This window comes from Sinohyriopsis cumingii, chromosome 10 (genome assembly GCF_028554795.1).
Source record: "Sinohyriopsis cumingii isolate HCF-2022 chromosome 10, ASM2855479v2, whole genome shotgun sequence".
Classification (NCBI taxonomy): domain Eukaryota; kingdom Metazoa; phylum Mollusca; class Bivalvia; order Unionida; family Unionidae; genus Sinohyriopsis; species Sinohyriopsis cumingii.
The window spans coordinates 48,729,480-48,742,584 of record NC_142970.1 but is presented as its reverse complement, the minus strand read 5'-3'; the positions used below and the strand labels follow the sequence as shown (position 1 = coordinate 48,742,584).

The 13,105-nt window shown below is 34.1% G+C and overlaps 2 non-coding genes across 2 annotated transcripts; both read left to right on the top strand.

Moving 5' to 3' along the window:
* Positions 1-1,252: 1,252 nt before the first annotated feature.
* Positions 1,253-1,325, top strand: Trnak-cuu (transfer RNA lysine (anticodon CUU)). Its single transcript has one exon. It is a non-coding gene; the product is annotated as a tRNA-Lys (tRNA).
* A 9,134-nt stretch (positions 1,326-10,459) lies between these two features.
* Positions 10,460-10,532, top strand: Trnak-cuu (transfer RNA lysine (anticodon CUU)). Its single transcript has one exon. It is a non-coding gene; the product is annotated as a tRNA-Lys (tRNA).
* The last annotated feature ends 2,573 nt before the right edge of the window (positions 10,533-13,105 follow it).

Below are 13,105 nucleotides of genomic sequence, written 5' to 3'. Positions count from 1 at the left end.
AATACGTTAAGTGACATAAGGCGACTGAGAAAAATACCTAATTGTATTGTTCTTTTCAAGTCAATTTTCCATTAACAGACGAACATAGTGATATAGAAACAGGCGTCTAAGCAAAACACAAATAACACAAATACGTCAGCAAACACACACAAACAAGGAGAGGTTCATAGTCTTCAAGACTAATTTTTATGTGTAATAAACCCAGCGGATGTTAAAGCAAATACGTCGGAAATGAAAAATATAGCGTCTGCCTTTTCTTTGCCTGTCTAATGATACATCTCGATAGACTTTTTTCACATACAAATGACTGGTTTATATTGTATGAGACATCTCTTGACGAGAAAAGGTAATATATGTTTACAATATCAGTCAGTAGAGCACGGGACTCTTAATCCCATGGTCGTGGGTTGGAGCCGCACATTGGGCGATTCGATTTTGATTATAGTGTTTTATATGACAGAGGACAATTTTATGTGATAAAATAACATTTTGCACACTGTCTTAACATTTTACTACGCATCATTGTGAGTTAAGAATACGAAATCAACTTGAGGAGAAAAGGGAATAACTGTTATCAATATCAGCCTGGTTAACACAAGACTGGTAAATACAACTTTTAGATGTATATGTCTCCTTATTGTTTGCTTTATATAGCTGATGATTAGGTTGAACAGTGCTGAACTTTTTTATAGTTTGTACTTTGCCATAAACTTCCACACCGCGTCATCGTGGAGTAACATGTTTTGCGAAAGTTTTTGTAAGGTTATTAATAATTTGATTTATTTGATTTTAGAGTTTGACCCAAATATGTTGTTCATTTATCCCGCCATATTCCTGTTTTTTGTTTGTATTAAGTTTGCTTAGACTTTCTATCTTATGGTACGTGAAATTGTATAATTGCACTGAATAGAGAAATAGTCTGTTATCGTTTCAAAAAAAGTATTTCGCAAGAGACCTTTTGGGTTCAAGGTAATCACAAAATACATTTTTCTAATTTTACATGGTTAATCGTATACGATATATTTTCCTTCAGTTTGGAAGTTAATCTTTGGTGCATAAATTTTAATGACATGGTCTCATAATTTTGCCATATCGATGTATCACACGAAAGAGTTTGTTACCGAACATTCTTTTTTTCAGTCACCATGAGTAAATTTTATGTGAAATAATGACAGCTAATGTTGTTTTTTTATTATGATATATAAATACGATGTCTCTTGATGAGAAAAGTCAATAGATGTTAACATTATCTGCCCGGTTAGCTCAGTCGGTAGAGCACGGGACTCTTAATCCCGGGGTCGTGGGTTCGAGCCCCACATCGGGCGTGTATATTTTAATAGCTACAGCTTTGTTTGTAAATACAGTTTTTAGTGGCGTATTTCTCATCAATATTTTGCCGTAGTAATTTGCACTTTCTCAAAATTCCACAGCAAAACACCTCTTTTGTTCAATTTGCTTGTAAGGTAGGTAAACATTTGAATTATTTGACTTCTGAGCGTAACCTGGTCACCCAAGAATCATGTTCGTTTTTCGAAATGCCATCTCGTTTTATTTTCATTAAGTGTTTTCGAATTTTCCTCTTCATTTGGATACGAGGAATTGCATAATTGAGTTGAATAAACACATTTTCTTCTTGCTATAGTTTTTTAAACAAATATCCCATAAGAGACCTTTTGTGATTCGACTAGTCCCATATTAGCTTTTTTAATTTTAAGTGTTCTGTAGCTAATTATAAGTGATCTATCGTTCAGACATCAGCAGTTAATCTGTTACCGTCATATAAGTTTCTGGTAGGGATCTTTCACACCAAAGAATCTGGTAACGAATATTCTAAGATAAAGTGGTATATGCTGTATTGAGCTTAATACATAATAACAATCACAAATGTTAAGGACAATCGTCAATGTAAAGTTCTAAGACTAAATAGAAGGTATATAGTCGTGTTAGATATGGCACATCACCATCGGATGTTGAAGAAAAAACTTTCTATTGGCTGTTGACTTATCAGACTAACGTTTGTTTTGAGAAAGGTACAGCTAGTAATATCGTTCTTCAGTCATCGCCTGGATATTTATGTCATGGCATGAACTAAATACTGCGTTGTAATTAGTCGATAGTGAAACCATTATTCTAAAGAAATTTTTAATTAACATGGAACAATATGACACCGGAAGCAGACGAATTCACAATATGAACAATCTCGGCCTTTGCTGTCCTAACCAACATCCTGCAGTTTACAAGAGGAGTATCACCAAGCACATCAGATCGATGTGTATTCGTGCAACTACTTCCAAACTATATTCAAAATAACAAAGTCAAACCAAAATAGAAAATATTCAAAGAAAGGTTTGATGATTAAATATAAGGTATATATTCATATTAGATGTGATAAGAACACATCGGGAATTGAAGAAACGACGTCGGACTGGCTCTTGGTTTGTATAACACGTTTCTCTTGCTCTGAGAAGGCACAACTAGTGTTCGTCATTTAATATCGCACGGCTATTAACGTCAGATCGTGAAACATACCTCCCACGTAATTCGTCACAATTGGGGGCTTTATATTTAACAAATTTGTTTCCCTTGATCAAGATGCCGGCGGAAAGAGACAAGTTCACGATCGGGTCAATTTTGGTCAATCATATCCTAAATTACATGTTGCACTCCACAATTACCGAAAACATGAAACTGATGTGTATTCTTACAACCAATCCCTACGATATTTCACAACATGACGGATGTGATGTAGCGACGTTTCAATCGGCTGTCTTATCAGCGTACAGACTGGTACAAGGCTGTAAAAATGCTAAAGGTTATTCACAATACGTTAAGTGACATAAGGCGACTGAGAAAAATACCTAATTGTATTGTTCTTTTCAAGTCAATTTTCCATTAACAGACGAACATAGTGATATAGAAACAGGCGTCTAAGCAAAACACAAATAACACAAATACGTCAGCAAACACACACAAACAAGGAGAGGTTCATAGTCTTCAAGACTAATTTTTATGTGTAATAAACCCAGCGGATGTTAAAGCAAATACGTCGGAAATGAAAAATATAGCGTCTGCCTTTTCTTTGCCTGTCTAATGATACATCTCGATAGACTTTTTTCACATACGAATGACTGGTTTATATTGTATGAGACATCTCTTGACGAGAAAAGGTAATATATGTTTACAATATCAGTCGGTAGAGCACGGGACTCTTAATCCCGGGGTCGTGGGTTCGAGCCCCACATCGGGCGTGTATATTTTAATAGCTACAGCTTTGTTTGTAAATACAGTTTTTAGTGGCGTATTTCTCATCAATATTTTGCCGTAGTAATTTGCACTTTCTCAAAATTCCACAGCAAAACACCTCTTTTGTTCAATTTGCTTGTAAGGTAGGTAAACATTTGAATTATTTGACTTCTGAGCGTAACCTGGTCACCCAAGAATCATGTTCGTTTTTCAAAATGCCATCTCGTTTTATTTTCATTAAGTGTTTTCGAATTTTCCTCTTCATTTGGATTCCGGTTATGACATCAGAAGGAAAACACGTTTGATGATCGCTCCGTGAATTTTCAAGTTTTTTTCCTTTAATAGACATTTTTGCTGTTTTAATTTGTTACTGGTACGTTGATAAGATTTGTTTGATCGCATTCATATATAAGTGAGATATATTTTGAGTGTGTGGATAACTTTATCCACCACACAAAATTTTTTTTCTGTGACAATGAATACAAAGCCTGGTCGTGCTGCACGTGCAGCACAAGGAGCTGACTCACACTCTAATGACACCAGTGGAATAGCTAACAATAAGAATGGCATGTCGAGTAACATCGATAGACAGACAGGAGCTTCTCGTCGTTTTGGGAAAGAATGTACCGTGGTGATTGATGTAAAGGATGTGAAGAAAATAAAGGCAAGTGATATTGTTAGAAGTGTAGAAGAATTAACCGGAGATATGTCGGTCTATGCAGTTGTGCCCAAAGGTGCAATTTTGTATGAGGTCACACTACCGAGTAAGGAAGTAGCATATAATACCTTGTGTGGAATTGATATTGGAAGTGAACACTTTGATTGTACTCTTTTATATTCAGACACTATTATTGTGTCAATTCTTCATTTACCAGCATACATCACAGATGATGATATAAGTATGAAGCTCGGTGAATACGGAGTAGAACTTCTTTCTCCCATTCAACGCAGATATTATCGTGGAACTAGTGTGGCTGATGGGACTCGTTATGTCAAATGTAAATTTCCACAGCAGGTAAAATCCTTACCTTACAGTCTGAAATTTCAGACTGTCAATGGTCAACAATACTTTAGAGTATTACACAATAATCAAGTTAAGGTATGTTCTAGATGTCTTGATCCGGGACATGTTATAAAAGACTGCCCTGATTTTGTATGCTACAAGTGTGGGGAGCAAGGCCATGTAGCAAAAAATTGCACAAGGCAAAGATGTGAAAGTTGTGGAAGTTTTCCTCTTATGTGTACATGCAGGATATGCGACAAATGCCACAAAGAGGCGCAAACATGTATGTGTTACAGAGAGGCCATTGCAGGCATTCATTCGCAAGTTGATGATGATATGAGGGAAGACATATTGGAGTTACAGAGTGACGAAGATGATAAAGAAGAAATTGAGAATGAAAAAAAAGATAATGAGAGTGGAGAAAGTGGGGAAGAAAAAGAAAGAATTGGAGTTGATATGACCAATGTAGAAATAGAATCTGAGGAAGTAAACAACAATCATACAATTGGAGATGGATCGGGGACAGATTCAGATGATGACAGGAAGATGGCTGCAGACGTTGTTGAAAGATCAAACGAATCACGTACATGTCAAGAAAACGGTACTAATATCGAAAATTTCAAAGTAGTACAAAGGAGAAGGAGAAGGTTTAATCCAGTACCTAATATGAAGATGAATAGCATGCGACGAACACCTATGAAGAAATGATCAAACACTCAACATTTTTTAATACTTTCAATACACTCATCATAATCATGGCTTTAAATATTGTATCTCTAAATGTAAATGGCTTGCGTAATTTGAATAAACTAAAGTCTGTTTTAGAAATATTTAAAGAGAAAAGAGGCCATATTTTATTATTGCAAGAAACCTTTTGGGATGATGAGTTTGTTGAAAGTATTAGAGAAAATGAGATTTGGAATGGTGACATATTTTATAGTAATGCTGACAATAGGAGGGCAGGTGTTGCTGTTTTAGTAGTGAGAGAATTGAGAAATCAGGTGACACAAGAAATGATTGAAAAGGGTAGGATTTTACATCTTAAAATAGCTATTGATGATAAAGTGATTGATTTAATCAATATTTATGCTCCAAATGTTGTGAAGGAAAAGTTTAACTTTTTCATGAAGCTAAATACATATTTACATAACAGTACTAGTGATAGCACTATCCTGGCTGGTGATTTTAATACAACTTTAGCAGGTATTGATCGACATAACAAAGCCTTACATATTGATGATGTAGCAATGCGTGAACTTTATAAAATTATTCATGATAGGAATATTACCGATTTATGGAGATCACGAAATCCTAGTACTCGTAGTTTCTCCAGAAAACAAGTTGTACTAGGCGAAATGAAGCAGAGTAGAATAGATTATTTTTTGATTTCCTCAAAATTGCACTCCAATGTGCAAAATATTTATTATGCAGATACATCCTTTAGTGATCATTCTTTTGTATACCTTAAACTAAATACCTGCAAAGTGGAAACAGGGCCCGGATTATGGATATTAAATAACAATGTTCTTTTTGAGGAAAAATATGTACAAAGAGTGAAATCAATTCTTACCGAAGGAAAAACTGACGAAATGTATTTCAGTGAACCACTCATTTGGTGGGATAATGTAAAATACAAAATTAAAAAATTTTCCCAAGTATACTGTACAAGAAGAAATAAGGAAAGATTACAAGAATACTTTACATTGCAAAATAAATTAAAATCATTTTCAGAAAAAGTCGCAAATAAAGAACCATATGACATTAACAAATATGAAGAACTAAAACATCAGCTAAGTGACTATGAAACTGATTTTTGTCGGGGTGCTATATTGAGATCTAAGGCCAAATGGGCAATTGAAAGCGATAGAAATACTAAATATTTTCTAAATCTTGAGAAATATCGACACAACAAAAATGTAATCAATGAATTGATTGATGATGATGGTGTAATTATTTCAAATACAAGCGGAATCTTAGATGAAACACATCAGTTTTATAGTCATTTATATTCTTCGGTAACTGTTGATGATAATTGTACTGATTCACTTTTAAATTTTGTAAACTGTTCTGTATCTGATGAGGATAAAGATATGTGTGATGCCATAATAACAGTTGATGAAATACATACAGCTATAAAAGGGATGGCTAAAAATAAAAGCCCCGGCCCGGACGGATTGACAGTAGAGTGGTATTGTAAATTTTATGATTGTATATATGATATTCTGTTGCACATCTTTCAGAGTGTTAAGAATGACAATATTATGTCGAGATCAATGAGATTTGGGGTTATATCACTTATTTATAAAAATAAGGGGGATAATAGAAGATTGCAAAATTGGCGTCCTATCAGTTTACTTAATGTAGATTATAAAATTTTGGCAAGGATTTTGTCTACACGTTTAAAAATGGTATTACCCAAAATTATTTCTCAAACTCAGACATGTTGTATAGTTGGGAGAGATATTGCTGATACTGTAGTCACTGTAAGAGATATTATAGATATGGTTGAGAGAGACAATCTTGAGGGATATATCTTAAAAATTGATCAAGAAAAAGCGTTTGACAGAGTTTGCCACTCATATTTGATTTCTGTGTTACGAAAGTTCGGTTTTGGTGACAATTTTATTCAGTGGATAAAGATATTTTATAATGAAATTAAAAGTAGTGTTAAATGCAATGGTCATCTAACGAAACCCTTTTTAATTAAAAATTCAGTCAGACAAGGTTGTCCTATATCAGCAATGTTATATGTATTAGCAGCAGAACCCTTAGGACTCGCTATCAAAGCAAATCCCACTATCAAAGGTATTCCACTCCCACTGTCTAGTAATACAAGTAAAGTTTTTCAACATGCAGATGATACAACCTTGACATTAGCGGATACACAATCCATTAATCAATCTTTTAATGTACTTGACTTGTATTGTAAAGGATCTGGTGCAAAGGTGAACAAGGAAAAGACAGAACTTCTGTGTATTGGATCTGGTAAACTTACTGATGATTATTGCAGACAATTACAAATTCAAATGTGTGATCAAGTCATCTTAATTTTGGGAGCTTATGTGGGAAAATGTGCAAAGTTATGTGAGCAACTGAACTGGAATGATAGATTGTCTAAAATTAAAAACTTATTGCAACTGTGGTCACAGAGATATTTGACAATACAAGGAAAAGTAACAGTTGTTAATAACTTATTAGTTTCTAGAGTATTGTACATAGTGTCAGTTCAGCCTCTTCCTGATATGATTGCTGATGAATTGAAGCAATTATTTCTCAGATTTATCTGGTCAGGAAAGTCCCATTTGGTTCACTATTATACAATAATTGGTGATAAGCGAAATGGCGGACTACAGTTAACTGATATAAAGATGAAAATGTATGCATTCAGACTAAATTTTTTAAAAAGATACTTTGATGTGAATTGCCATGCTATGTGGAAAAATACCTTTGATCACTTTTTATCTACTGTCCTGAACATGAGGTTGACCAAAGAGTTGTTTCTCATGTCTTTAAATAAGCAACAATTGAATACCCTACCTATATTTTACAGAGAAATGTTTCATGCATGGGAAAAACTTAGAAATAATATCGATACAAATATTGATGTGAGGAATGTTTTTGAACAACCTCTCTTTTTAAATCCTAATATTACATGTGCTGGTAAAACGTTGTTTTTCGCAGAATTTATAGAAGCAGGAGTTGTTCGTGTTCAGGATATTACATATGAATTTGTACCTGGAATACTACCTTATAGAGCTATTCAAGAAATGATATACAAATCAAATTCTGAGATCAAAACAGATAAGATAAAAAAAGACTATAATTGCATAATAGAAAGTATACCATTAGGCTGGAGAAATATTGTTGCAACAGAGTCAAAACCCACTGTAACCAATGGGAGAAATAATATGTTTCTCAGAGTTGATACAAAATTATATGACCTCTGTTTATGTACAAAACAACTATTTTACAAGCTTTTATGTACGTTGATTTTTCAAGAACCAGCTTCTGTTTCCTTTTGGAGTAAGATATTTAGTTTGGAAAAGCATAAATACTGGAAATTGATACACCTACCTTTCAAGACCCCAGATTGTATAGATTTGGATTACAGAATAATGCACAATCGAATATTTACAAAAGAGAGACTAAAATACTATGGCAAAATTGATAATGACTTATGTCCAGTGAGCCAGTTGGAAACAGAAGATTTATTTCACATGTTTTTGAAATGTCCTGAATTAAGCTCTTTTAAGAATTATATTGTATATATAGTTGAGATTCTTTTTAAAAAATGTAGAGTTGGTGTTCTCAATAGCACTTCTTTTGAACAAATGCTCATGATAGGATATAACAAAGAAACAAAATCAGTAAATAGTTATTTTTTGAACTACATTCTGAGCATTGCTCGATTGTGCATTTACAAAAGAAGAAACATTATGTCTTTATTAGGGAAACAAATAGACATAGAAAGATTGTTCCAATATTTGACTAGAAAATATATATTATATGCGTATCAACATTACAAAGACAAAAATCAGACTTTGATTACGAAGTATTTTGTAAAAGATAATCCTTTAATGAGAATAGAAGAGGATAAAGTGTTTATAATTTTGTAGAATCATTGTTTTGTAATATAGCACGGCTATTAACGTCAGATCGTGAAACATACCTCCCACGTAATTCGTCACAATTGGGGGCTTTATATTTAACAAATTTGTTTCCCTTGATCAAGATGCCGGCGGAAAGAGACAAGTTCACGATCGGGTCAATTTTGGTCAATCATATCCTAAATTACATGTTGCACTCCACAATTACCGAAAACATGAAACTGTTGTGTATTCTTACAACCAATCCATACGATATTTCACAACATGACGGATGTGATGTAGCGACGTTTCAATCGGCTGTCTTATCAGCGTACAGACTGGTACAAGGCTGTACAAATGCTAAAGGTTATTCACAATACGTTAAGTGACATAAGGCGACTGAGAAAAATACCTAATTGTATTGTTCTTTTCAAGTCAATTTTCCATTAACAGACGAACATAGTGATATAGAAACAGGCATCTAAGCAAAACACAAATAACACAAATACGTCAGCAAACACACACAAACAAGGAGAGGTTCATAGTCTTCAAGACTAATTTTTATGTGTAATAAACCCAGCGGATGTTAAAGCAAATACGTCGGAAATGAAAAATATAGCGTCTGCCTTTTCTTTGCCTGTCTAATGATTCATCTCGATAGACTTTTTTCACATACGAATGACTGGTTTATATTGTATGAGACATCTCTTGACGAGAAAAGGTAATATATGTTTACAATATCAGTCGGTAGAGCACGGGACTCTTAATCCCGGGGTCGTGGGTTGGAGCCGCACATTGGGCGATTCGATTTTGATTATAGTGTTTTATATGACAGAGGACAATTTTATGTGATAAAATAACATTTTGCACACTGTCTTAACATTTTACTACGCATCATTGTGAGTTAAGAATACGAAATCAACTTGAGGAGAAAAGGGAATAACTGTTATCAATATCAGCCTGGTTAACACAAGACTGGTAAATACAACTTTTAGATGTATATGTCTCCTTATTGTTTGCTTTATATAGCTGATGATTAGGTTGAACAGTGCTGAACTTTTTTATAGTTTGTACTTTGCCATAAACTTCCACACCGCGTCATCGTGGAGTAACATGTTTTGCGAAAGTTTTTGTAAGGTTATTAATAATTTGATTTATTTGATTTTAGAGTTTGACCCAAATATGTTGTTCATTTATCCCGCCATATTCCTGTTTTTTGTTTGTATTAAGTTTGCTTAGACTTTCTATCTTATGGTACGTGAAATTGTATAATTGCACTGAATAGAGAAATAGTCTGTTATCGTTTCAAAAAAAGTATTTCGCAAGAGACCTTTTGGGTTCAAGGTAATCACAAAATACATTTTTCTAATTTTACATGGTTAATCGTATACGATATATTTTCCTTCAGTTTGGAAGTTAATCTTTGGTGCATAAATTTTAATGACATGGTCTCATAATTTTGCCATATCGATGTATCACACGAAAGAGTTTGTTACCGAACATTCTTTTTTTCAGTCACCATGAGTAAATTTTATGTGAAATAATGACAGCTAATGTTGTTTTTTTATTATGATATATAAATACGATGTCTCTTGATGAGAAAAGTCAATAGATGTTAACATTATCTGCCCGGTTAGCTCAGTCGGTAGAGCACGGGACTCTTAATCCCGGGGTCGTGGGTTCGAGCCCCACATCGGGCGTGTATATTTTAATAGCTACAGCTTTGTTTGTAAATACAGTTTTTAGTGGCGTATTTCTCATCAATATTTTGCCGTAGTAATTTGCACTTTCTCAAAATTCCACAGCAAAACACCTCTTTTGTTCAATTTGCTTGTAAGGTAGGTAAACATTTGAATTATTTGACTTCTGAGCGTAACCTGGTCACCCAAGAATCATGTTCGTTTTTCGAAATGCCATCTCGTTTTATTTTCATTAAGTGTTTTCGAATTTTCCTCTTCATTTGGATACGAGGAATTGCATAATTGAGTTGAATAAACACATTTTCTTCTTGCTATAGTTTTTTAAACAAATATCCCATAAGAGACCTTTTGTGATTCGACTAGTCCCATATTAGCTTTTTTAATTTTAAGTGTTCTGTAGCTAATTATAAGTGATCTATCGTTCAGACATCAGCAGTTAATCTGTTACCGTCATATAAGTTTCTGGTAGGGATCTTTCACACCAAAGAATCTGGTAACGAATATTCTAAGATAAAGTGGTATATGCTGTATTGAGCTTAATACATAATAACAATCACAAATGTTAAGGACAATCGTCAATGTAAAGTTCTAAGACTAAATAGAAGGTATATAGTCGTGTTAGATATGGCACATCACCATCGGATGTTGAAGAAAAAACTTTCTTTTGGCTGTTGACTTATCAGACTAACGTTTGTTTTGAGAAAGGTACAGCTAGTAATATCGTTCTTCAGTCATCGCCTGGATATTTATGTCATGGCATGAACTAAATACTGCGTTGTAATTAGTCGATAGTGAAACCATTATTCTAAAGAAATTTTTAATTAACATGGAACAATATGACACCGGAAGCAGACGAATTCACAATATGAACAATCTCGGCCTTTGCTGTCCTAACCAACATCCTGCAGTTTACAAGAGGAGTATCACCAAGCACATCAGATCGATGTGTATTCGTGCAACTACTTCCAAACTATATTCAAAATAACAAAGTCAAACCAAAATAGAAAATATTCAAAGAAAGGTTTGATGATTAAATATAAGGTATATATTCATATTAGATGTGATAAGAACACATCGGGAATTGAAGAAACGACGTCGGACTGGCTCTTGGTTTGTATAACACGTTTCTCTTGCTCTGAGAAGGCACAACTAGTGTTCGTCATTTAATATCGCACGGCTATTAACGTCAGATCGTGAAACATACCTCCCACGTAATTCGTCACAATTGGGGGCTTTATATTTAACAAATTTGTTTCCCTTGATCAAGATGCCGGCGGAAAGAGACAAGTTCACGATCGGGTCAATTTTGGTCAATCATATCCTAAATTACATGTTGCACTCCACAATTACCGAAAACATGAAACTGATGTGTATTCTTACAACCAATCCCTACGATATTTCACAACATGACGGATGTGATGTAGCGACGTTTCAATCGGCTGTCTTATCAGCGTACAGACTGGTACAAGGCTGTAAAAATGCTAAAGGTTATTCACAATACGTTAAGTGACATAAGGCGACTGAGAAAAATACCTAATTGTATTGTTCTTTTCAAGTCAATTTTCCATTAACAGACAAACATAGTGATATAGAAACGGGCGTCTAAGCAAAACACAAATAACACAAATACGTCAGCAAACACACACAAACAAGGAGAGGTTCATAGTCTTCAAGACTAATTTTTATGTGTAATAAACCCAGCGGATGTTAAAGCAAATACGTCGGAAATGAAAAATATAGCGTCTGCCTTTTCTTTGCCTGTCTAATGATACATCTCGATAGACTTTTTTCACATACGAATGACTGGTTTATATTGTATGAGACATCTCTTGACGAGAAAAGGTAATATATGTTTACAATATCAGTCGGTAGAGCACGGGACTCTTAATCCCGGGGTCGTGATTTGGAGCCGCACATTGGGCGATTCGATTTTGATTATAGTGCTTTATATGACAGAGGACAATTTTATGTGATAAAATAACATTTTGCACACTGTCTTAACATTTTACTACGCATCATTGTGAGTTAAGAATACGAAATCAACTTGAGGATAAAAGGGAATAACTGTTATCAATATCAGCCTGGTTAACACAAGACTGGTAAATACAACTTTTAGATGTATATGTCTCCTTATTGTTTGCTTTATATAGCTGATGATTAGGTTGAACAGTGCTGAACTTTTTTATAGTTTGTACTTTGCCATAAACTTCCACACCGCGTCATCGTGGAGTAACATGTTTTGCGAAAGTTTTTGTAAGGTAATTAATAATTTGATTTATTTGATTTTAGAGTTTGACCCAAATATGTTGTTCATTTATCCCGCCATATTCCTGTTTTTTGTTTGTATTAAGTTTGCTTAGACTTTCTATCTTATGGTACGTGAAATTGTATAATTGCACTGAATAGAGAAATAGTCTGTTATCGTTTCAAAAAAAGTATTTCGCAAGAGACCTTTTGGGTTCAAGGTAATCACAAAATACATTTTTCTAATTTTACATGGTTAATCATATACGATATATTTTCCTTCAGTTTGGAAGTTAATCTTTGGTGCATAAGTTTTAACGACATGGTCT